Source organism: Triticum urartu, chromosome 3 (assembly GCF_003073215.2).
Source record: "Triticum urartu cultivar G1812 chromosome 3, Tu2.1, whole genome shotgun sequence".
In the NCBI taxonomy this organism is placed as follows: domain Eukaryota; kingdom Viridiplantae; phylum Streptophyta; class Magnoliopsida; order Poales; family Poaceae; genus Triticum; species Triticum urartu.
The window spans coordinates 547,129,636-547,154,519 of record NC_053024.1 but is presented as its reverse complement, the minus strand read 5'-3'; the positions used below and the strand labels follow the sequence as shown (position 1 = coordinate 547,154,519).

General features: G+C 46.8%; 1 long non-coding RNA gene across 14 annotated transcripts; it reads left to right on the top strand.

The window, feature by feature from the left end:
• The first annotated feature begins 567 nt into the window (after positions 1-567).
• Positions 568-24,884, top strand: LOC125544920. Of its 14 annotated transcripts, XR_007299832.1 has the most exons (11): positions 568-1,266; positions 1,445-1,521; positions 1,663-1,774; positions 2,377-2,584; positions 2,669-2,814; positions 2,882-2,945; positions 22,377-22,569; positions 22,818-22,962; positions 23,737-23,820; positions 23,954-24,093; positions 24,836-24,884. It is a non-coding gene; the product is annotated as an uncharacterized LOC125544920 (long non-coding RNA). The 14 variants fall into 14 exon arrangements; XR_007299839.1 differs by lacking the exon at positions 24,836-24,884 and having other exon boundaries at positions 569-1,266; positions 22,852-22,962; positions 23,954-24,704; XR_007299836.1 differs by lacking the exons at positions 23,737-23,820; positions 23,954-24,093; positions 24,836-24,884 and adding an exon at positions 13,562-13,669 and having other exon boundaries at positions 569-1,266; positions 22,818-23,120.

Here is a 24,884-nt window from a genome sequence, read left to right as displayed (position 1 = left end):
GTAATGCCTCCAGTAATATGAATCAATGGCACTTTTTCATGTCCTGCTAAATTTCCCATTAAGATAAGTTGCTTCCTTTCGTTAGAAATGCAACTGTCCTGGTCCACTTACTCTCACGTGCCCAAATACCGACTCTGTAGCGGTTGTTAATGTAATGTTGCTGGTAAAATGAAGCAATGGCACCATTAAAGTAATGTCGTATTTAATGATTGTCATAGTTAATCCTAATGCCCACACTAATATCTAGCAATGCTGCTGCTTTAGAAATTGCTACTGTCCTTGTAGGATTGCCATTCAGATAAGGAACATGCTTCTTTTTATTTGATGTATGTTTCATCACTTGTTTGTCACCCCCTTTTCCACCTTTTTTGTGCAAACAAAGACATACATTTCACGCTTGATCTTAGTTGAACTGCACAAATCTCTCCCTAATAATAAAGCACAGATTGAGTCTCCGGGTTCACCGTCGCGGCGCTTTTGTAAAAGAGTCCCTCTAGTTTTTGACAGTTCAACCCGCAGTCCTCATGTTGGTAACCCAAACCGTTGCGTGTGAGATAAAAGAAAAAAACAAGCAACCACTCCATCCTGCCTCCCCGACACCTCCAACGCGTCGCCGCCTCCTGCAACGCCCCACCCTGCCTCACCACGCGCCGCTCGCCGCCGCCGCCCACCCCGCTGGCGCGCCTACCCCTACCCCGAGTGCCCCCACACCCGCAGCCTTCCACTGCCGGCGACCCGTGGCCTGCCACCGCCGACGACGAGGAACTGCCGGATCTCGACGAATCAGGTGAGGAATGGCGCGTAGGCAGCGAATCTGGAAGGAAGGCGGCCGGGGCTTGGAGCATGACGGCTACCGGCGCGCCATGGCATTGGGGGGAGGGGGTGTCCCATGCTCCGACCGTTTGTGTCCGCGCGAGGAGCTCACCCCCAAATAACTCCTCGGGCGTCCTGCGGGCCCAGGCTGGAGGCGGCAGGCCGCAGCGCGGGGAGCCCGCCGCGAGGGCAGACAGGAACGACGCGCCTGGCGCCGGCGGGGGATGCGGGAGGGCAGCAGCTCACGGGCGAGGAGGCCCCCGCGACACGCGGGGGGGGGGGGGGGGGGGGGGGGGGGGGGGGGGGGGGGGGGGGCTCGAGGCCGGCGCGGGCGGCGGGAGGGGGACTCGACGTACCAGGGCTATGACGTGCAGTGTCTGGCGAGGTGGGTGGACCACGCGCTGCCCTTCTCCCTGCTCCTCCTCGACGTCTTCATCCGCCAGCACCTGCAAGGTACGCGAATCCGCGTGCAGCACCTACCTCTTTCTTCTCTATGAAGCATGAGGTTTCCCTCATCAGGCTATACGCCTGAATTTGTGACGCGAGTTTGGTTCGATCCAAATACTGCAGAGAGTTGCTTGTCAGAAGATGATGGCGAGTTCCTCATTCCAATTGAGTTTATATTGTGTAGGTTTCTTCGTAATGATTTGGATTACCGCAGTCATGTTCAAGTCAAATGATATCTTGCGCAAGCAGACCGCTCTCAAGGTTTGTGCTTCTTAACTAGTGTGTCAACGTGCTTGTTCTGCTTCAAGAGGTTAATTTGTTAATTGTTCTGGCAAGCAGACTTCTCTCAAGGGCTTGCGCTTCTTATCTTGTGTATCAACATTATTGTCATTGTTCTAGCAGGCTACAAGGTTGGGGGAGCGACCCTGCCGTTGTCATGATGACTGCTCCTTCTGGCCGGATCGAGGCACGAAGACCTGTGGGATCCCCTCCTTCGGCAGGACCTCCTCATCTGGTGAGATTCCCTCCCCATGCCTGATGCCTCAAACCGTTCAGCAAGCACTAGCAAGAAATTCTGTTTACTGAGTAATTAAAGTATTGAATGCAAGATTGCACTCTTGCATGGACAGAGAGTGGAGCGCCAGCTTCAGTTTCTCATCTGATCCCACTTCTGGACTCCATGAATGAAGATAGCAATCCATTGGTCAATTACATTGCCTCTTTTGTTTTTGCTTTGTTTGTCCTGTTTAATCCCGTGCATTAAATATAATGGGTTTTTAGTGGGCATCAGACTTGGTTCAGATGGCTTTTGTTGTGAAAGAAAAGTTGGTTTTTTAAAGACTGTACTCTGAATCTTACATCTCATACTTGACTTTTTTCATAATTTATTTAGTCCTGATGAGTGTCCAACGGTATGGGAAATTAAGGATTTGCATGAGACTGACGATTGTGATTTTGGCCCTGTACTGAATAATTTTGGGAGCGACTGGGTGATGATTACAAGCCAGTTAACTGAATGAGTCCTTCACCCGCTGGCTAGCTAGCTATTCTTATCTTACCATTATATGTCTTCCTCAGTATTGTTTTGTGAATTATTTCTTTTTTCGAACTATGCAGGAGGACTGCCTGTGATGAGTTAAGGCACAAGAAGATCTACAACCATTTTAGCTCCAGCAGTTAGTACACAACCAATCAACAGTGCATTTTCACGACCCAGGCTTCTGAATTCTGACTGACAGGCTCGCAGGCACAGTCACATATAATCTCACGCATTCAAAATGCTAGCTACATGAAATACGCCCAGATTTACGAGTAGAAATCCAAGGTAACACTTATCGCTTAAAAGTATTTACTTCATTTTTTATCTTCATGTAAAAAGAGAATGCAAGCTGAAATATAAAGTCTGCAGATTCCTCCTCTATGTTCAATTTTCCTAATAGGAAGAACCATACCAACAACCCTTGAACTAGATTGGTCGAAGCAGCATACATACATATTCATGTTTTACATTTTAAATTTGAAGACCAAGGCAACTCCCGGTCGATTTAATTGGAGGTGAATGTCTGTTTTTTGTTTGTATTTAATCTTAGAAAACAAAATCTCATCAAGTGAAAATCCACAGGCATTGCAGTCCAATTGTTCTAAGGATTGGAACCAGACGTGTGACTCAATACTGCTTGGAACATGTGAGCAAAGTTTACGTACATGCACCTTCTTGGATGATACAACTTCTCTATGTTTGTACCTCCTCGTCATTCTTTGCAAACTTTATGAGTAAAAAGTAAGAAGTAATGTTCTCTGTCGGTGTCAAAACCGGCGGATCTCGGGTAGGGGATCCCGAACTGTGCGTCTAGGCGGATGGTAACAGGAGGTAGGGGACACAATGTTTTACCCAGGTTTGGGCCCTCTTGATGGAGCTAAAACCCTACGTCCTGCTTGATTAATATTGATAATATGGGTAGTACAAGAGTAGATCTACCGCGAGATCAGAGAGGCTAAATCCTAGAAGCTAGCCTATGGTATGATTGTATGTTTGCCCTATGGACTAAAACCCTCCGGTTTATATAGACACCGGAGAGGATTAGGGTTACACAGAGTCGGTTATAATGGTAGGAGATTTACATATCTGTATCGCCAAGCTTGCCTTCCATGATAAGGAAAGTCCCTTCCGGACACGGGACGAAGTCTTCAATCTTGTATCTTCATAGTCTAGGAGTCCGGCCGAAGGTATAGTCCGGCTATCCGGACACCCCTTAATCCAGGACTCCCTCAGTAGCCCCTGAACCAGGCTTGAATGACGACGAGTCTGGCGTGCAGATTGTCTTCGGCATTGCAAGGCGGGTTCCTCCTCCAAGTACTTCATAGAAGATTTTGAACACAAAGGTAGTGTCTGGCTCTGCAAAATTAGTTTCCACATATTGCCATAGAGAGAATAATATTTACACAAATCTAATCTGCTGACGTATTCCGTAGCGTGACATTACACCATGGTCAAGTCTTTATTCGAATCGTTTTATTGTTCCACCTCAGCGCGTTTAGCGAGGTGGTTTCCTTGGCACGTCTTGTCAAAGCAGAGATCGTGTTCCCTTATTCTGGGATTTTCATCAATACGGGCGTGGGTAACCCAACCGCACCATTGATTACGGCGTTTGGGAGACAAGCGAGTTTTACCAGGCTGGTGGGGACGCATAGTCGCGTCCGCCCATATAAGGGGATAAGGATCCACCTTTTCATCCACGCCTTCTTCCTCCTTTGCCTATCCATTTCCGCGCACTCGAGCTCCAGCGCCCAAGTCTGCACACCCCACCTCAACCTTCTCCAGCCATATCCGGAGCGGGAGGCAAGTGGATGGTCTCCTCCGTCACGGAGGGACACATCAAAAAACTGAGGAAGGCCGGATACTTGTCTAACGACATTGCGCATCGGCTTCCCAAAGAGGGGCAGCTCATCCCCACCCCTAGGCCCCATGAGAGGGTGGTGTTCCTCCTCCATTTCCTCCGTGGACTGGGCTTCCCTCCCCATCCATTTGTCCGGGGGCTCATGTTCTACTATGGCCTGGATTTCCACGATCTGGCCTCGAACTTTGTCCTCAACATCTCGGCGTTTATCGTCGTGTGTGAGGCTTTCTTCTGCATCCGCCCCCATTTCGGCCTATGGCTCAAGACTTTCAATGTCAAGCCAAAGGTGGTGCGCGGCACCCAGGCAGAGTGCGGAGGCGCCATGGTGGGCAAGATGCCCAATGTCCTATGGCTCGAGGGCTCCTTCATGGAGTCCCTAAAGGGGTGGCAATCGGGGTGGTTTTACATCACCGAGCCGCGCGACCCTAAATGGGTCGCAGCCCCCGAGTTCCGATCCGGACCCCCTACGCGGCTCGCCTCCTGGAAAGAGACGGGCCTGTCATGGGGTAAAAAAGGAGAGCTGACCGGACTCCAAACATGCGTCCAAACCCTGGTGGACAAGAAGCTCAAACTTGTCAACGTAGTCCAGGTTATGCTCATCCGTCGGATCCTCCCGTGTCAACAACGGGCTTTCAACCTGTGGGAGTTCGACCCGGCGCGGCACCGAACTCTTAGCAGGCTCTTTGACACGACGTACGAAGATGCCTGGAAGGTGCTTTTCAAGGGCGCCGAGGCCCCCACATCCGCTATCGAGGATCGCGGTTTCAGCACACAGCGTCACGCTCGTGCGGTAAGCTGTTTTTATCTTTTACAGGGTATTAGTTTTTCATAGTTTGACTCCATGCAGGATCTAAGCTCCCTTACCTTTGAAAGGATTGGCAGGAGACATCCGGACAGATCAACTGTCCGGCTCCTTTGCCCGAAGGCCCAGCGGACACTCGCTTGGCGAAGCTGCTGGTTCCGGCACCCTATGTGGTGCCAGAGAAGAAGGCCACGGGGACTCGAAAGAGTGCCCGGCGCCAGGAGGTGTCGGATTCATCATCCGACGACTCTAAGGCGCACTTCTCCCATGAAGACGAGGAGGAGGAAGAAGAGACCTCTCCCCCTCCAGCGGGGGGAGGGAAGAAAAGGAAGGCCGCCCCAACTGGGGAGGCCGAAGGGTCCAAGAAGGGGAAGACCCCTCCTCCGGATTACTCCACCAACGCCGACGACGGCGAAGAGGAGTGGTCGCACAGGGCCAAGCCCCTGGCGAGATCGTAAGTATCCGGATACCAGAGTGATTCATAGTATTCCCCCATTGCACAGCTTTTCCTTACGTCGAACATGTTTATGCAGTCCACCCAAAGACCGGCTCGACGTGTCGTCGAGCGGTTCCCTGGATTCGTCAGATGTGAATTCGCTTCGGAAGGCTACCTCCCTCCATCCTATGGACGACGCCGCGATGGCGTCCCAACAGGTTCCAAGCCAGGAGGAGGTGGTCCTGGAGACGCCGCAAGGCGACCTTTCGAACTCCAGGCGTAAAGGGGATAGAACCCCCAAGGGCTCCGAGTCCGGCCTTGAGCCGGACACTGCGCCGGAACCTTCAACGGTTCCGGACTCCGGTAGGCAGCCTCCTTCCAAGAGGAGCAAGCCTACCGAGTCGGCGACCTCCGTCCAACCGGAGGCACCGGACAATTTGCTGGAGGTGCTTAACGGCACCTCCATCAACGAGGAGCACCGCACTATTATGAGTGCGGTGATCCAGAAGGTTCAGTCCGCCAAGAGCGGACTGACTGAAGCATGTGCCAGCCTTCTAACAGGCTTTGAGGTAAGTAAAGAATATGTAAAAATATTATCGCATAGACAGTAGCCCCTGATGCTCTGTTCGGCGTTCGGAAAGAAAAGCCGAATAGAGGATCTAATAACATTCGCAGGAGTCTAACATAATCAAGTCAATATGCATATGCAGGCTTCGCTGCTGGCCTCCGTCGCACTGACTGCGGAGGTGGATATGCTGAAGCAAAACCTCGCGCGGTCCAAGAACGAGCTCGGCCATGCCAAGAGGCAACTCGAGGAGAAGGAAGGTAAGTAATACCTTGCGCAAGTATATAGAGAAGATGTGGTTGCAAAAAATGACAGGATCAACGTGCTATTATAGGGGCCACGACCGAGGTGGCAACCTTTAAGCAAGCGCTGTCCGAGGCCGAAAACAGAGCGGCCGCGGAGCGCACAGAGAGAGGGAGGCAGGAGGCGCGGGTGGAGGAGGTGCAGAAAGAGCTCCAGGCTCTCGTGAAAAAACACGAGAGTTTGGAGGTTGACTCAAAGACGCAAGCGTCCGAGCTTGCGGCAGCCCTCGAAAGCGCGAAGTCTGCCAAGGCCGAAGCCCAGAAAGCCCTTCAAGAAATTGAAGCGATGAAGAAGATAGCAGCGTGTAAGGCATTCGTTATGCAAAGCAAGCACGTGAAAGTGAACTACTTGTTACTTACCCGAGTCCGGAGCTCTCCAGGAGCATTCGCAGATTTGCCCCGTAGTGCGTCTGATGTCGCTGCCTACTACCGATCCAAGGAGGGGAGCTCGATGGAGAAGGTGTTCTGGTCTTAGTATGCTGATGCCGGACACCTGGTGCCTTTGAGCGACTAGCTGAAGCAAATGGTCGAGCTCCACAAGGTGTCCGAACAGGCCATAAAGGGTCTCGTAGTTTGGCTTTGGTCTGGAGAGGCTCTGCCTGGGAGCTACTTCGAGCTGGTAAGGTGGCTGGTGGATGCCTGTCCACGGCTTGAAGTAATCAAGCGCTCCGTCTGCATCGAAGGTGCCCGTAGGGCGCTTGCCCGTGCTAAAGTGCACTGGGGCAAGATGGATGCGGAGAAGCTGGTGAAGGACGGGCCGCCGCCGGGCAAGGAGCATCGCGTCCCGGAAGCGTATTATGAGGGCGTCCTGAAGGGTGCCCGCCTTATAGCGGATGAATGCTCCAAAGATGTAATTTTTGAGTAAACTCGCATTTGTGATCCTGTACGCTGAAAACTTCTTCATATGCGCTAAGCAACGTTTTTGAATTTAAAATATTACCTTCTGTGCGGCCGTTTATCAAATTTGAGAGATGGCGAGTCGTCGGCTTCTGCCCCCATGCCACGAGTGCTGGGGTGTTCGGGATAAACATGAGCGCTCTTTTTCCCATTCTTGGGTCCATCGAGGGAGGCGCTCAACACAACGAACAAGTCAATCGGACTATAATGCTTGAACACTCTCACTTAGCCATAGAATTCTATAATTTTAAATTTCGGCGAAGCCCGTAGTGTTCGGAAGACCGAGTTCGGGGCGCTATCCACGCCTAGGCCGGACAAAGCCGACTCCTCGCTCTAAGCGGCATAAGTCTTTAGGGACTCGAAAACCTCTCAAACAGCGACCAGCTCTCGCCTCATCATGACGGTCAGTTTTAGCTTTCTCTACTGAGGTACTTAGCCCAGCTCAACTAGGGCACAATCGCAGTAGTTCTCCTAGTGCTACCTTAGCCGATATAACGGAACGTAAGGTACCAAAACATAGGAGTCAGGCAAACCCAACTATTGACCCAAGACATGATTCGGAGCCAATGCATATAATGCTATAAGTTCGGGGTGCCGCACTTGTGAAAGTGTTCGGATTTCTCACACCGTATTATGGGGTACTTAAGCCCCTGGCGTATTGGCCGTACCAAAGTGTACGGGTGCAACATGTCATTAATGAACATATATTCGTAAAAAAGAGTAATGCAATAATAGACGGAAGCTATGCATTGTTTATTTAAAAAGGTTGCGATCAAAGCAAAACGATACAAATAGTGCAATAAGCAAAAGATGGGACTATTTAACATGTCCTTTCCAGGGGCGAGCTGCGGAATGTTATGTGAAACAGGTATACTGCTCGTTATAGAGACCACCTTAGAGTTCCATAGTGCGGCGTAGCTTTCTGCTTCCCTGGTTGTATCGTTTGTGCGATAATTGTACTGCCGGACAAGCCTTCCGAAGAATGGAGTCCTGAAAATAAGAGAAAATTAAGAAGTCGGCAGCCCCTAGTGTGGTTTAAGCCGTGTTTCGGGCGTGCCGTGATGGTGCCCCTCCCCCTGTGCCCATGGTATTTCCAGAGCGTAGTTATGTACACGCAACACTGGTTTCGCAAGTTCGCGAGGGCTGGGGTTGGGGCCGCATTGCTACGCTTGCTCGGAACATTCCAGGCGGTCTTGTTGTAGGTTACTCCGGGCGCGCTTGACGGTGTCCAGACGTTTAATGGCCGGACTGAAGAATTGTCTTGAGAGGCTGCTTTGTACTTCCGCTGCGATAGCCGCCGTATGCTCCTCCGTTCGGAGAGAGTGTTCGGTGTTTCCATTGACCGTGATGACTCCTCGAGGGCCTGGCATCTTGAGCTTGAGGTATGCGTAGTGCGGCACCGCATTGAACATGGCAAATGCGGTTCGCCCGAGCAGTGCGTGATAGCCATTGCGGAACGGGACTATGTCGAAGATTAACTCCTCGCTTCGGAAATTATCCGGAGATCCGAAGACCACTTCAAGTGTAACTGAGCCTGTACAGTTGGCCTCTACACCTAGTATGACATCTTTAAAGGTCGTTTTAGTGGGTTTGGTCCTCGAGGGATCGATGCCCATTTTCCGCACTGTATCCTGGTAAAGCAGTTTTAGGCTGCTGCCGCCGTCCATAAGGACTAGTAAGGTGAAATCTGTCAATAATTGGGTCTAAAACCAATGCGGCGAATCCGCCATGAGAGATGCTAGTGGGGTGGTCTCTTCGATCAAAAGTGATCGGAAAGGAAGATCATGGGTTGAACTTTGGGGCGACTGGCTCCATCGCGTATGCGTCCCTTAGCGCACGCTTCCGCTCCCTCTTGGGGACGTAGGTTGCGTATATCATGTTCACCATCCGCATTTGTGGGGGAAAACCTTTCTGTCCACTGTTGTTCGGCGGGTGGGGCTCCTCCTCGTCATCGCTATGCAGCCTCTTGTCTCTACTTTCGGCATTTAACTTGCCTGCCTGCTTAAACACCCAACGATCCCTGTTGGCGTGTTTGGCTGGTTTTTCGGGGGTGCCATGTATCTGGCATGAGCGGTCGAGTATTCGGTCCAAACTGGACGGGCCTGGAGTATTTCTTTTGAATGGCTTTTTCCGCTGACCGGGTTTAGAGCCTCTGAATCCGGCATTAACTGTCGTATCCTCAGCATTGTCGTCGTTAATGCGGTGCTTTTGCTTGTTGCGACGCTGAAAGTGCAACTATCCTTGGGTGGTTTTGGTAATTCCTAACAACATATAGCTCATTGAGCTAACATTATTTCAAAATTAATATTTCAGGAAAAGCTCAATGAATGGCATGGCATGGATGAGGAAAGTGAATCCCTCAAAATTCTAAGGACAAAAAGTTTGGCTCAAGCTTGAAGCTCAAGACTCTACATTTTATATTTTAGTGAGTCAAGATCACATTGAGTCTATAGGAAAAGCCAATACTATCAAGGAGGGATGAGGTGTTGCTTAATGGCTTGCTTGCTCAAAATTCTTAGTGATATGCTCTAAAATCCTCAACTACCTTCCCACATCCACATATGACCTAAAATAAAAGTCAAACTCGGCCCCACCGATTCTTTCTATCCGGCGCCACCGAGTTTCAAATGTCATAGCCACTGCCACAAACCCTAGGCAAATCGGTCTCACCTATAGGGATCTCGGTCTCACCGAGATGGGATTGTAATCTCTCTGTTTTCCTTCGTAACGTTTCGGTCTTACCGAGATGAGCGATCGGTCCCACCGAGATTGCAATGTAAACTCTCTGTTTCCCTTTTGCAACACCTTGGTCTCACCGAGATGAGCAAATCAGTCCCACCGAGTTTACCTGACCAACTCTCTGGTTAGCTTATTACCAAAATCGGTCCCACCAAGTTTGTTTAATCGGTCACACCGAGATTACGTTATGCCCTAACCCTAACCATATCGGTCCTACCGAGTTGCATCTCAGTCCCACCGAAAATCCTAACGGTCACTAGGTTTGCTAAATCGGTCCGACCAAGTTTAACCATTCGGTCCCACCGAGTTTGGCAAATTGTGTGTAACGGTTAGATATTGTGTGGAGGCTATATATACCCCTCCACCCACTCTTCATTCGTGGAGAGAGCCATCAGAACATACCTACACTTCCAATACACATTTTCTGAGAGAGAACCACCTACACTTGTGTTGAGGTCAAGATATTCCATTCCAACCATATGAATCTTGATCTCTAGCCTTCCCCAAGTTGCTTTCCACTCAAATCTTCTTTCCACCAAATCCAAATCCTGTGAGAGTGTTGGGTGTTGGGGAGACTATCATTTGAAGCACAAGAGCAAGGAGTTCATCATCAACACACCATTTGTTACTTCTTGGAGAGTGGTGTCTCCTAGATTGGCTAGGTGTCACTTGGGAGCCTCCGACAAGATTGTGGAGTTGAACCAAGGAGTTTGTAAGGGCAAGGAGATCGCCTACTTCGTGAAGATCTACCGCTAGTGAGGCAAGTCCTTCGTGGGCGACGGTCATGATGGAATAGACAAGGTTGCTTCTTCGTGGACCCTTCGTGGGTGGAGCCCTCTGTGGACTCGCACAACCGTTACCCTCCATGGGTTGAAGTCTCCATCAACGTAGATGTACAATAGCACCACCTATCGAAACCACGACAAAAACATCCGTGTCTCCAATTGCGTTTGAATCCTCCAAACCCTTCCCTTTACATTCTTGCAAGTTGCATGCTTTACTTTCCGCTGCTCATATACTCTTTTGCATGCTTTCTTGAATTGTGTGGAGATTGCTTAACTTGTGCTAAGATAGCTAAAATCTGCCAAGAACTAAAATTGGGAAAAGGCTAGATTTTTATTTGGTCAAGTAGTCTAATCACTCCCCTCTAGACATACTTTTGATCCTACAAGTGGTATCAGAGCTTTGGTCTCCATTTGCTTTGATTTCCATAGCTTTTGGCGGTCACGGTCTTGGTTTCACAACCTAGGAGAGTATGGCGTCTAGCGAGGGAAATTATCACCATAGAGGTCCTTACTTTGATGGCACTAATTTTGCTAGTTGGAAGCATAAGATGAAAATGCATATTCTTGGACATAACCCCGCCGTTTGGGCTATTGTGTGTATTGGCTTGCAAGGTGAATTCTTTGACGGGAAAGCCGAACCGTGAAGCCACCGCGAAAGAGTTGAAAATGCTACAATACAACGCTCAAGCTTGTGATATTCTTTTCAATGGATTGTGCCCCGAAGAATTCAACAAAATCAGCCGTCTTGAGAATGCAAAGGAAATTTGGGATACTTTGATTGATATGCATGAAGGTATCGGCTCCGTCAAGGAATCCAAATTGGATGTGCTTCAAAGTCAACTTGACAAGTTCAAAATGAAGGATGGTGAAGGTGTTGCTGAAATGTATTCTAGGCTTGCTCTTATCACAAATGAGATTGTCGGCTTAGGGAGTGAAGAGATGACAGATAGATTCATCATCAAGAAGATCCTAAGAGCCTTGGATGGAAAATATGATACCATGTGCACATTGATCCAAATGATGCCAAATTACAAAGATCTCAAGCCAACGGAAGTCACCGGAAGAATTGTTGCTCATGAGATGTCACTCAATGATAAAGAGGAACTTCACAACAAATCAAGTGGTGCTTACAAAGCCTCATGTGAAGCCCCCACATCATCAAGTGAGAAACAAACCTTCAATGAATAATTGAGTTTAATGGTGAAGAACTTCAACAAGTTCTACAAGAGTAGAAGCAAAGAGAGAAGCTCCAAGTCAAGGTCCTACAATGACAAAAGATCTTCTAGTCGAGAGCGAAACTGCTACAATTGTGGAAGGCCCGGACACTATTCCAATGAGTGTACGGCCCCCTACAAGAGAAGAGAAGATTCTTCCAAGAGAAGAAGTAGAAGAGAAGAATCACCATCTAGAGAAAGAAGGAGTAGAGATGATCGTTATGAACGAAGACCCTTATGGAGAAGTAAGGATTCAGAAAGAAAGGACAAGTCATCAAGGAGCTACACAAAACTAAGACATCAAGCTCATGTTGGTGAATGGGTATCCGGCTCCGACTCCGACAACCACTCCGAGAGAAGCTATCACTCCGACTCCGAATATACTCAAGATGAAGGTGTTGCTGGTCTAGCACTTGTGACAACCAACTCCTACGACATATTTGACTCACCAAACGAAGGAGTTGGAACATGCTTCATGGCTAAAGGCCCAAAGGTATCACACCCCGAGTATGTTGATTTCAATAGTGATGAAGATGACTTGTTAGGTGATGATGATTTACTTGTTGACAACTCTAGTGATGAATACTGTGATGAAACGTCAATTAGTCATGCTAATCAAGATAAAACGAATGATAATGATAAGGAGAAGATTGAGTCTCTAACTAAAGAACTAAACACTCTTAAGTTAGTTCATGAAACTATCTTAGAAGATCATCGAGAACTTTCAAGGACTCATGAGAAATTACATTTTGAAAAGCTCAACCTTGAGCAAGAGCATGAGTTCTTAAAAGCAATCAATGATGATCTTCGTAAGAGAAGTTCTTCTTACATTGCCAAGCATTTACTCTTATCCACTTACATGCCTCAAGTCAAGTCTGGTAACAAGAACAAGAAAGATTCTTCCTCTGGTAGTAACAATAATCATGCTAAATCCAATATTGTTGCTTCTAGTAGTTCTCTTGATTCCACTAATGATTCTCTTAGCCAAGTTACACTTGAGCAAGAAAATAGCTTATTGAAGGGAATTATAGAGAAAGGTGTTTACAAGAGCCTTGCCAGAAGTAGCAATTCGAGGAAATTGTACACAATCAAGGAAGGCACCGGAAGAATCAAGGTGTTGGTTTTGAACGAAAGTTCAATGCCAATGGAGTTGAGTGGGAAGAAGGTCAATACCCCAAGACGAAGTTTGTTCCTCAACAATAGAAGTATGATCCTACTTCTTTCAAAGGGACACAAGCTCAAGATGATCTTCCATCACAAGACCAGAAGCAAAAAGGCAAGGACAAGCTTCAAGAGAAAATTGATGCATTTGAAGAAGCTCCTAAGGCCTTGGTCAAGTGGGTTCCCAAGACTACTTCAAGTTCCACTTCATCAAGTAAAACTACCACACCGAGGATTCCCATCAAGATGGTGTGGATCCCGAAGAAGAAGAACTGGAGAGTTCTTGACGGTGACTCCGCCAACATACTTCACTCTTATCATCTTGGCAAGAACAAGTGCAATCAACTTTCACATCTTGCACTAGTTCAAGGAGTCACAAACCCTCTTGTTGGTAAGACAAGAGACAAGGTAACCTAGAAGCTTTCATAGACATCATCTTGTGTGTGCATCACTTTATGTCTATGGATATCCTTATTTGTTCCTTGTGGGACTAATCCGTGTAGGTATTGAAAGTGCAACTCACTCCAATGGATAACTTCAAATGATCTACATCAACATTGAGCATCCACATCTTCAACATCTACATGAAGTCATCATCGACAAAACCCAAGGTTAGTTCATCCCTCTTAGGGGGGATCTCACATCTAGGGGGAGCTTTACTCTAAGAATTAATCTAAAGCAACTCTAATGGTGTGAACACAACAATGCTTTATGTAAAAGTGGTAACCCCACTTGTGCTTAAACGATGAGTATGACCTATAATCAAATGTTCGCATTTGACTCCTAAGTCAATATACTCATATATAGATGACCTAGTCATCGCAAATTGTTTGATAGATGCTAGAATTGGTTGTGCATGCTTTGCCACATATTTCAATTGCCATTTTATTGTGTGAGCATGTTGATTGCACATTTTACTCATTCGAGGACATCCACTTGTTGTTTTGATTGATTGGTTTTCTTTTCTTTTGCCAAGTGGATGGACAAGAATGCCTAAGAACCCTCTCTAGCTATCTATGCTTTTCTCGTCTCAAACTCTATTCATGCTACATCACAAAATTTGATCAAGTCAGATTCGAACCACTCCGTGTGAGAAGCACTCGGAGTCCCCGATTCGTCATCGAATTAAACTTCCAAAACTTCTTTGTGCGTTTCGGTCTGACTGATTCATCCATTTCGGTCATACCGAGATCACTAAGTCGATCTAGGTTTTCAATCTCGTTGCAACCGATTTGAACCTTTCGGTCACACCGAGTTTCAGTAACTGATTGCAGTTATGAATCTCGGTGCCACCGAGTTGTTCCACTCGGTCACACCGACAGGGTCGGGCTATATATACCCACGGGTCAAATTTTGGAAAACTTTCCAAACCTCCTCGACCCGCGCTTAGCCCGCTCTGCCTCCAGGGTCTCCGGATCGTCTTCCTCGTCGCCAGCCGCCTCCTGCCGCTAGTCTCCGCCGCCGTCAACGGAAATCATTCCCGCTGTTGCCGCTGTAGCAAGTTCATCGCCGAACTAGGGTATGAACTTGATCATTGTGCTATCCTCAATCCGATTCCTAGCACATTGTGTTTGCCATGAATCTTGCCACGATTGAAACGATCTTATCCAGCCAAAACACTCTGTAGATTAGAGTTGAATTAAAAATTTAGGGTTAGGTTTCCGCCGAAACCATCTCGGACCCACCGAGTTGTGGAACTCGGTACCACCGATTCGACTCAGGCCATTGCACATGTAATTTTCGGTCTGACCGAGAATTGCAAATCGGTGTGACCGAGTTCAGGACTTTGTGAAACCCTAGCAGTCTCGGTGCCACCGAACTGTGACTCGGTCTGACCGAGTTCACTAGTTTAGATTCCAACAGCTGCTTCGGTATCACCGAGTTTACAAATCGGTTGATCCGAAATGCTTTCTGTGGAAAACTAAAACTAAGTTTTTGACTCATTCTTTTGTAAAAACCTCTGCATTTTGTGATGCTCATCCACTCTATCTCATCTATATCTATTCACAGGGTCTGCTGTCAGTGTTTGCAATATGTCTGATCAGAGTGACAGCCAGAACAGGTCAGAGGAGCAGGTTCACTTGAGTGAGGGCACTAGTCCATCTAGCAGTTCAGATGATGGTAGCAGGAGCACCCCAAGCAACTTACCCAAAGCTGCCACTAGGGCCAGAAAGAAGAAGACCTCTGAATCTGAGGATGAAGACTATGTGGCAGTTGAGGATGAGGCCACTTCCAAGAAGAAAGTGGTTAAGAAGGAATATAGCACTGCTGCTGCCACCAAGCTAGGCATGAAGCAAAAGGTTCTTGCAAAGAGAATTCCAATGTCCAAGGCCAGAGCATCTACTCAAGTCCCTTTGGGATCTGAACCCAAAGAGGCTGCTGCAGAAGGGAAGAAGACGAAGGAGAGGATCAAAAAGACCACTGCTAGAGTGCTTGGGAGATCCTCAATCATGAGAGATTCTGAAGAGGAAAAGGAAGAAGAGGTTGCTACACCAGCACCCAAGGCACAAAAGCTGATGGGTGATGCTATAAAATCAGGGGCTGCAACATCAAATCCCAAAGAAGCACCCAAAGCAGACTCCAAGCCCAAGAGTGCACCTAAGAAGAATACCAGGAGTATACCAGCTGCTGAGAAGAACAAGGCTCCAGTGCCTGAAGTTGCTGCCGATGAAGATGATGAAGGACAAGTCCCGAGGAAGCTCAAACCCAAAATCCCAGATCACAATGATGCTCATCCTGTGACTGAGAACATGAAGATCAGGAGAGACTCAGGGTTGAGGCTATGGAGAGAGTCAGATCCATATGCCACCAGGAGAAGCACTGCTGTTGATTACAGGTTCCACACAAAGGAACAACAGGATTTCTATGAGACAATTTTGTTGGACAAGAAGCCTATAGTGTGTGATATGAGGTGGGTCGACTGGATCTACATGAAGGAGAATGAAGAACGCTATCCTGGAGTGTATGACAGCTTCAGTGCGTGTGGAGTTGCAGACTTTGTTGGGCAAAAGCTCACAAACTGGAATGATGAGCTCATTATGCAATTCTACTCCACAGCACATTTCTATCCAGATGGCAGAATAGTTTGGATGTCTGAAGGAATGAGATACCAATCAACTATTGAGGAATGGGCCAATCTGATCAATGCCCCAAAGGAAAGTGAAGATGACTTGGATGTTTATGCCAAGAAAAAGATGGATCACAATTCTATGTCACAGATGTACAAAAAGATCCCAGACAAAGCTCTTGAGACTTTCAAGTTTGGGTCAGTCCATTTTCTTCTGTCAGGACTGCCAACGATCAACTAGATCCTAAGGCATACTCTTTTGCCCAAGTCAGGTGACCACAACATGATCAGAGGGCATGCAATTAATTTGCTACACATATTTGATGTGCCATAGAAATTCAAGGTCATGAGCCTCATGGTTGAGACTATCAAGAGGACAGCAGCAGACCAAAAGAGAAGTTGTGGATATGCCCCACAAATTCAGGAGTTGATTAACTCAAAGATGGGCATAGGAAAATATTTTTTGGATAAGGAACACTTTGTTCTCTATCCTGACTTTGAGGACAACCAAGTGGTTATGGATGAAGATGAACCATCCTCAGTACAAGCACAAGCCAAGAGAGAGAAGGCAAAAGCTGAAAAGGCTGCAAGGATGCCAACTACTGAAGAAGCATCTCAGTATCTCTTGAAGAGTAAGCAAGATCAGCTTGGCTACCTGATTGCATCCACTCTGAGGATTGAGAAGGGACTGGCCACCCTGACTCAAAATCAGGAGAGCTTGGAAAGAATCATGGAGCAAAAATTCTATGACTTGGATGTGAAAGTAACTGAGATTCAGTCTGTTGTGGAGCAACTTCAAGATGATATGCAGGAGAGGAAGGGCAATGCAACCACTGATGCATTTGCCAGAGTGTCTAGAGCTCAGAGGTCTGCTGCAGTGCCTGTTCCAGACACCAGAGCCCGTCATCTGCACTAGCTACAGATTCAGCGCAACCAGCTCCAGCACCAACTCCTTCAGCTCCATCCACATCAACTGAAGTCTTCGTCCAAGGAGCCATCTCTACGCCACCACCTGAAGACCAAGCTTGAGAGACGTTTTAGTGCTATGCATTTTCTATGAACTTTTTGGTATCTTGCTGCCAAAGAGGGAGAAACATGTATAGATCATAGGCTTCGAGAGAGAGCGTTGCTTTTTATTCTCTCTTGCTTTGGTGGTTGAACTTTGTTTGTCTTTTGATTGCTTGAGATACTATGCTATTATCTGTGAGACATTGATGATCATGTGGTTGATCATAATCTACACTTATGCTTGTTAGATGATATTATCTTACTTATCCTTATATGATCATTCACTTTGCTTGGTGATGAGTGCATGTATTCAATCTTTATTATTTTGAGCGCTCCACCAAGATGTATGTGACATGGAATAGTAACCCATAATCCTAACTCATTGTGCATTTGCAGTCCAAAGCAAATCTTAAGATATGCACAAATTTAGGGGAAGCTCTTGCTTTTCACATACTTCTCAAAGCGACAATATCTTTCACTCTTATTATCATTTGTCGAATCTTTGATCTATATGTTGTCATCAATTACCAAAAAGGGAGAGATTGAAAGTGCAACTATCCCTGGGTGGTTTTGGTAATTCCTAACAACATATAGCTCATTGAGCTAACATTATTCCAAGATTAATATTTCAGGAAAAGCTCAATGAATGGCATGGCATGGATGAGGAAAGTGGATCCCTCCAAATTTTAAGGACAAAAAGTTTGGCTCAAGCTTGAAGCTCAAGACTCTACATTTTATATTTTAGTGATCCAAGATCACATTGAGTCTATAGGAAAAACCAATACTATCAAGGAGGGATGAGGTGTTGCTTAATGGCTTGCTTGCTCAAAATTCTTAGTGATATGCTCCAAAATCCTCAACTACCTTTCCACATCCACATATGACCTAAACCAAAAGTCAAACTCGGCCCCACCGATTCTTTCTATCCGGTGCCACCGAGTTTCAAATGTCATAGCCACTGCCACGAACCCTAGGCAAATCGGTCTCACCGATAGGGATCTCGATCTCACCGAGATGGGATTGTAATCTCTCTGTTTCCCTTCGTAATGTTTCGGTCTTACCGAAATGAGCGATCGGTTCCACCGAGATTGCAATGTAAACTCTTTGTTTCCCTTTTGTAACACCTCGGTCTCACCGAGATGAGCGAATCGGTCCCACCGAGTTTACCTGACCAACTCTCTGGTTAGCTTATTACCAAAATCGGTCCCACCAAGTTTGTTTAATCGGTCACACCGAGATTACGTTATGCCCTAACCCTAACCATATCGGTCCTACCGAGTTGCATCTCAGTCCCACCGAAAATCCTAACGGTCACTAGGTTTGCTAAATCGGTCCGACCGAGTTTGGCAAATTGTGTGTAACGGTTAGATATTGTGTGGAGGCTATATATACCCCTCCACCCACTCTTCATTTGTGGAGAGAGCCATCAGAACATACCTACACTTCCAATACACATTTTCTGAGAGAGAACCACCTACACTTGTGTTGAGGTCAAGATATTCCATTCCAACCATATGAATCTTGATCTCTAGCCTTCCCCAAGTTGCTTTCCACTCAAATCTTCTTTCCACCAAATCCAAATCCTGTGAGAGAGAGTTGAGTGTTGGGGAGACTATCATTTGAAGCACAAGAGCAAGGAGTTCATCATCAACACACCATTTGTTACTTCTTGGAGAGTGGTGTCTCCTAGATTGGCTAGGTGTCACTTGGGAGCCTCCGACAAGATTGTGGAGTTGAACCAAGGAGTTTGTAAGGGCAAAGAGATCGCCTATTTCGTGAAGATCTACCGCTAGTGAGGCAAGTCCTTCGTGGGCGACGGTCGTGATGGAATAGACAAGGTTGCTTCTTCGTGGAACCTTCGTGGGTGGAGCCCTCCGTGGACTCGCGCAACCGTTACCCTCCGTGGGTTGAAGTCTCCATCAACGTGGATGTACGATAGCACCACCTATCGGAACCATGACAAAAACATCCGCGTCTTCAATTGCGTTTGAATCCTCCAAACCCTTCCCTTTACATTCTTGCAAGTTGCATGCTTTACTTTCCGCTGCTCATATACTCTTTTGCATGCTTGCTTGAATTGTGTGGAGATTTCTTGACTTGTGCTAAGATAGCTAAATTCTGCCAAGAACTAAAATTGGGAAAAGGCTAGATTTTTATTTGGTCAAATAGTCGAATCACCCCCCCTCTAGACATACTTTCGATCCTACAGATGTGACCTGCCACTGCTGTCCTTGGTATCCGAATTACCAGGGCTCTTGGTCATGTTATTGCTGCGAGCTGGCCAACTGTCTTCTCCCGCGCAAAAGCGGGTCATAAGTGTCGTGAGGGCTGCCATAGATTTCGGCTTTTCCTGTCCTCGGTGCTGTGCAAGCCACTCGTCGCGGATGTTATGCTTGAAGGCTGCTAGGGCCTCTGCGTCCGGACAGTCGATGATTTGATTTTTCTTGGTTAGGAACCGTGTCCAGAATTGTCTGGCCGATTCCTCTGGCTGTTGAATTATGTGGCTAAGGTCATCGGCGTCTGGTGGTCGCACATAAGTGCCCTGGACATTGTCGAGGAATGCGGTTTCCAGGTCCTCCGAACAACCAATTGATTCTGCTGGCAAGCTGTTAAGCCAATGCCGAGCTGGTCCTTTAAGCTTGAGTGGGAGGTATTTGATGGCGTGTAGGTCATCACCGCGGGACATGTGGATATGAAGGAGATAGTCCTCGATCCATACCGCATGATCTGTTGTGCAATCGTATTATTCGATGTTCATGGGTTTGAAACCCTCGGGGATTTGATGATCCATTACTTCATCTGTGAAGCATAGTGGGTGTGCGGCGCCTCTGTATTGGGCTATATCACGACGCAGCTCAAACGAGCTTTGTCTACTGTGTTCGGCCTGGACGGATTTACTGTATCCGGAGTGACGATTACCGTCTTGTGTCGTGGGGCGCTCACGCGATCCGTAGATCGATCTTGTTTGCGTTGCCTTGTCCTCCAATATATCTCGCAGGTCTGGTGCATTTTCCCATGCCTTGGTATTTTTTGAGTGGCGCCGGCATGTGGCTTGAGTGGAGGGCAAAGAGGCCTCTCTGTCGCGGCCACGGGGTGGCCGGTCGGCCGCATCATGCACTGGTGATGTAGATTTAGGTGCTTCGTCCTCTAATCGGGGTAGCAACCTGCGCTTTGGGTAGCTCTTGGAGGGGCGTTCGAGTTCATACTCTTCGGCCGCAAGAACTTCAGTCCATCTGTCGGCTAGCAAATCTTGATCAGCTCTAAGTTGTTGCTGTTTTTTCTTGAGGCTGCTCGCCGTGGCCATAAGCCTGTGTTTGAAACGCTCTTGTTCAACGGGATCCTCCGGCATGACAAATTCGTCGTCGTCGAGGCTTGCCTCGTCTTCGGAGGGAGGCATATAATTATCGTCCTTGACCTCTCTGTCTGCCGCTCTCTCATGAGGGCTGGCTTCTCCATCCTCTTGTGCTAAATCTTGCTGGAGGTGGTTGTCTTCGGCACTGTCCGGGGTGTTATTATCTCCCGTGCCGGAATCACCGTTTTTGCTTTGGCGGGATTTAGAGCGGCGTTGCTGACGCCGGCGCTTAGGCTGCTTCTTGGAGGGGTCATCCTCCGCTGTTCCATCGCCATTGCCTTTTTTTGGGTGTCCACCATGTATATATCATACGACGAGGTGGCTTTCCAGTGCCCTATAGGCGCTGGTTCTTGATCGTCTCCTGCATCGGCGTCCATACCGTCGATGTCTTCGGAGTCGAAGTCGAGCATGTTGGTTAAATCATCGACAGAGGCTACGAAGTGGATGGTGGGTGGGCTTTGAATTTCTTCATCATCTGCATCCCAACCTTGCTGACCATAGTCCGGCCAGGGCTCTCCTGATAAAGAGAGAGACTTTGGTGAATTCAGAATATCGCCGAAGGGCGAGTGCTGAAAGATGTCCGCGGCGGTGAACTCCATGATCGGCGCCCAATCGGGTTCGATCGGTAGGGGCGCGGAGGGCTCGGAGTTTGGAGAGGAGTCCGGCTCCTTGGAGTCACGGGCTTCGCAGAGAATAGGGCTGGTGTTCGGCTCGATCGCCGTAGAGATTGCAGCCCCTGAGGCGGTGTCCAACCACCCATCCTCGATTGGCGCAGTTGGCTCCGAATTAAGGGTCGGAGCTGATGCGGGTGTGGCCTCCAGGGCACTGTTTGGTGGCAGAGCTAGATCATGCCCATCGTGACAGTGCGGCGCGCTCGGCTGCGGCTCGAACCCGTCGAAGATCAAGTCTCCGCGGAGGTCGGCCGTGTAGTTCAAACTTCCAAATCTGACCTGATGGCCAGGGGCGTAGCTTTCATTCTGCTCCAGATGGCCAAGCGAATTGGCCCGTAGTGCAAAGCCGCCAAATACGAAGATCTGTCCGGGGAGAAAAGTCTCACCCTGGATCGCATCGTCGTTGATGATCGGAGGAGCCATCGGGCCTAAAAGTGACGACACAGAGGAACTCTCAATGAAAGCACCAATGTCGGTGTCAAAACCGGCGGATCTCGGGTAGGGGGTCCCGAACTGTGCGTCTAGGCGGATGGTAACAGGAGGCAGGGGACACAATATTTTACCCAGGTCCGGGCCCTCTTGATGGAGGTAAAACCCTACGTCCTGCTTGATTAATATTGATGATATGGGTAGTACAAGAGTAGATCTACCACGAGATCAGAGAGGCTAAACCCTAGAAGCTAGCCTATGGTATGATTGTATGTTCGCCCTACGGACTAAAACCCTCCGGTTTATATAGACACCGGAGAGGGTTAGGGTTACACAGAGTCGGTTACAATGGTAGGAGATCTACATATCCGTATCGCCAAGCTTGCCTTCCACGCCAAGGAAAGTCCCTTCCGGACACGGGACAAAATCTTCAATCTTGTATCTTCATAGTCCAGGAGTCCGGCCGAAGGTATAATCCGGCTATCCGGACACCCCTAATCCAAGACTCCCTCATTCTCACTTCTCTTTTTTATGACCATCATTATCTCAGTCTCAACAACATCCAGGAGATGTACCTACGTACCTACTGTTAGTTCAAAAGCTTTATTTCACAAGTTGGCAACATGATATTCAGGATGTTAAGCAGGTGTTATAGTTCTAATTTGCCTTCTTCTCATAAAACTTGGGTCTCAAAAACAGTAGAGACTGTAGCCCGATGTTGCTCACTGCACACTTATACTTATTCTGATTTCTGATGGCCTCCTAAATTTGAATTATCGTCTTGATGCCAGGTGGAGGACCTTTGCAATCTTATCAAGCTTGACGCTAAACTGGCACTCTTACTTCATCCCATATTACTCCTTCGAACAATTTGTGCGCAAAGTTGAGGAAATTGGGGCCAATAATCGTGTTAGAATAAACTTCTTCCTTCCTTTTTCCGTACTGTGGGGCAGCAGGATCTGAGTCCCACTACATCGCCCTTTGGTATGTTTCGTGGGGATCTTTTTTATTCAAGCATAAATGCTGATTCGTTCATGTGTTTATTAGAAGTAAGAGGCGCAGCATGCGAGGCGTCCTCGAAGTTGAAGGAGTAGTAGAGCAGAGGATCTATTTAGCGATTTGGATATACAGAGTTTATGATACAAAGACCTATTTTGTTTTTGTACTGACTCTTGAATTTTCTGCTTTCTATTTCTGAACCCTTTTGATATGTTCTTTACTCCTGATTTCAGCCTTTTAAGGTATGTTCTTCTTCCGGGATTGCAGAGAGCATGGACCACCGTATGGAAGGAGAAGTCATCCTTGACTGTCGTTGTCTTTGGCATGTTGCTACCATTTTTTTTAATCCTTACACTGCAGAGACCTCAGTATATCCATGTAGGTCATGCCTTCTAATTAGCTTTTTGACTCTTATGTACGTGTGTGCTCTTGCATTACTTACTGGATCTTGTTGTATACGATGATCCAATGTCAGCTATACAAAGGCTCTGAATTAAATTTTTTGTCAAGTTCAGTTTAGATTTAATTTTATTCCACCTCTTTTTGAATGGACAATGTGTGTGCTGTTTAAACGAACACTATGTGAAATTCATAGGCATTGTGAGGGCATGGAGAAAGGATTCAATTTTTTATTCTTTTTTTCAGCGTTCAGAGCTGTTACCTGCTACACCTACACACATGGGAAACTTAAATGTAGCAGTCCAAAATTAAGAAGCAAACTTTATTGCCGGTCATCAAAAAATTCAGTGACAACTGCTGACACACGAGCAGCTTCATTTTTTAGTAGAGTTAGTAGATGATGCAGATGACAGTTCTACCTGCAGGAGGTCCTAGAGGATCCTTAAATATTGTACTACATAATCTCTTTCCAGATTCTTGAAACTTGCACTCTTCTGTTGAATTTCGCATTTTGGTTGATCTGTACTGCTTCTTTTATTGTTGTCAGCCTAGAATTATATCGCATTTTAATCTTTAATGGGAAGATTCATAATTATGCTTTCATACCAATTTGACTGCATGATTTAATTAGTGGCTGCAATATTATTTCATGGTCCACAACAGAACTAAAGGTGTCAAAATGAAACATTCTTCTTCCCATGTATCAAAGTATTGAGCAACCTAATATGTTAGTATCTAAATTGTTATGTTTAGGATGATATGTTCCAAAGAGCCACATGTGCCCAAAACAATGGTGCCAAGCGCGTAGACAATGAAGCATTACCCTTTCTTGCTAAGGTACATATGTTGATTTCTGTTGTGTACCACGTGTTTGCTGTAATGCCTAGAGGAGATTATGAAGTGATTTTCTCTGCCAATTAAACAAATAAGCATTCCACCCTTAGATTTTGAAGAACGTTTGTTTATGCAGGGATTTGCTAGGAAAAAACATCTCTGAAAAAATAGGGCCAAATTTGAATTCTAATAGAGTTGAAGAGACGCATAGAGCAAGAGACAGGGATAATACTTCCTTATGGGCTTCCTGAGAATCTACAATGAAGAATAAGAAGGGTGCGGTAACTAAGTATGCATGTCATAACTAATTCTATTGAAAATAGTTATTCAGGAAAATTAACCTATATTGAAATGTTGCATGGTTCATATATTGGGTCTATGAAGATTTGTTTATGCAATAAAAATGCATAAATAAAATCTCGTGTGGCTATGTAATTCACTTGTTATATGTCAAGTTCGATCTCCTAAGAACAGGGTGAAACTGTTTGTTCCGAAGAATAGATGTCACTGTTCAGGCTCTCTTTTGTTGTACTTTCTTTTCGCTTTCCTTCTTAGCCCCTTTTTGATAACTTAGTTCGAACCCCCCTCTTTAGGCCCCTCTGATGGTTAGACTGTTAATATCCTTTTAGATTTCCACTAGGCGGCCTTTGTATATACAGGTATTCCATTTTATTGATTAATGCTACAAGCCATGCTTTGGATTGGCTCATGACCTGTGTGTTGATGTCCATCTTTATATTTGAGAACTAAGGGCTCTGTCTTTTAACCATGAACCAATTTAAGTAGCAAGTCTGTTTTTGTTGGTTAGTTGTATCATTGTTATTCAACATTGAGCACTAATTGACAACCAACCATGATCATTCTTTGAGAAAGCTATGGGACATACCTGAAAATATGAATTGTTCGAACAATGTTGTTATGTTATGGTTGTTTCATTACTTGCAAAGTTGTTTGAGTGGTATTTTTTCCAACTTTTTAAGCATATATTTATTTATTTTGCACCTGGTGCAACACACAGGCACTTTTGCTAGTGATATCCAAATTATAGTTGAGCATTCCAGGAGCTT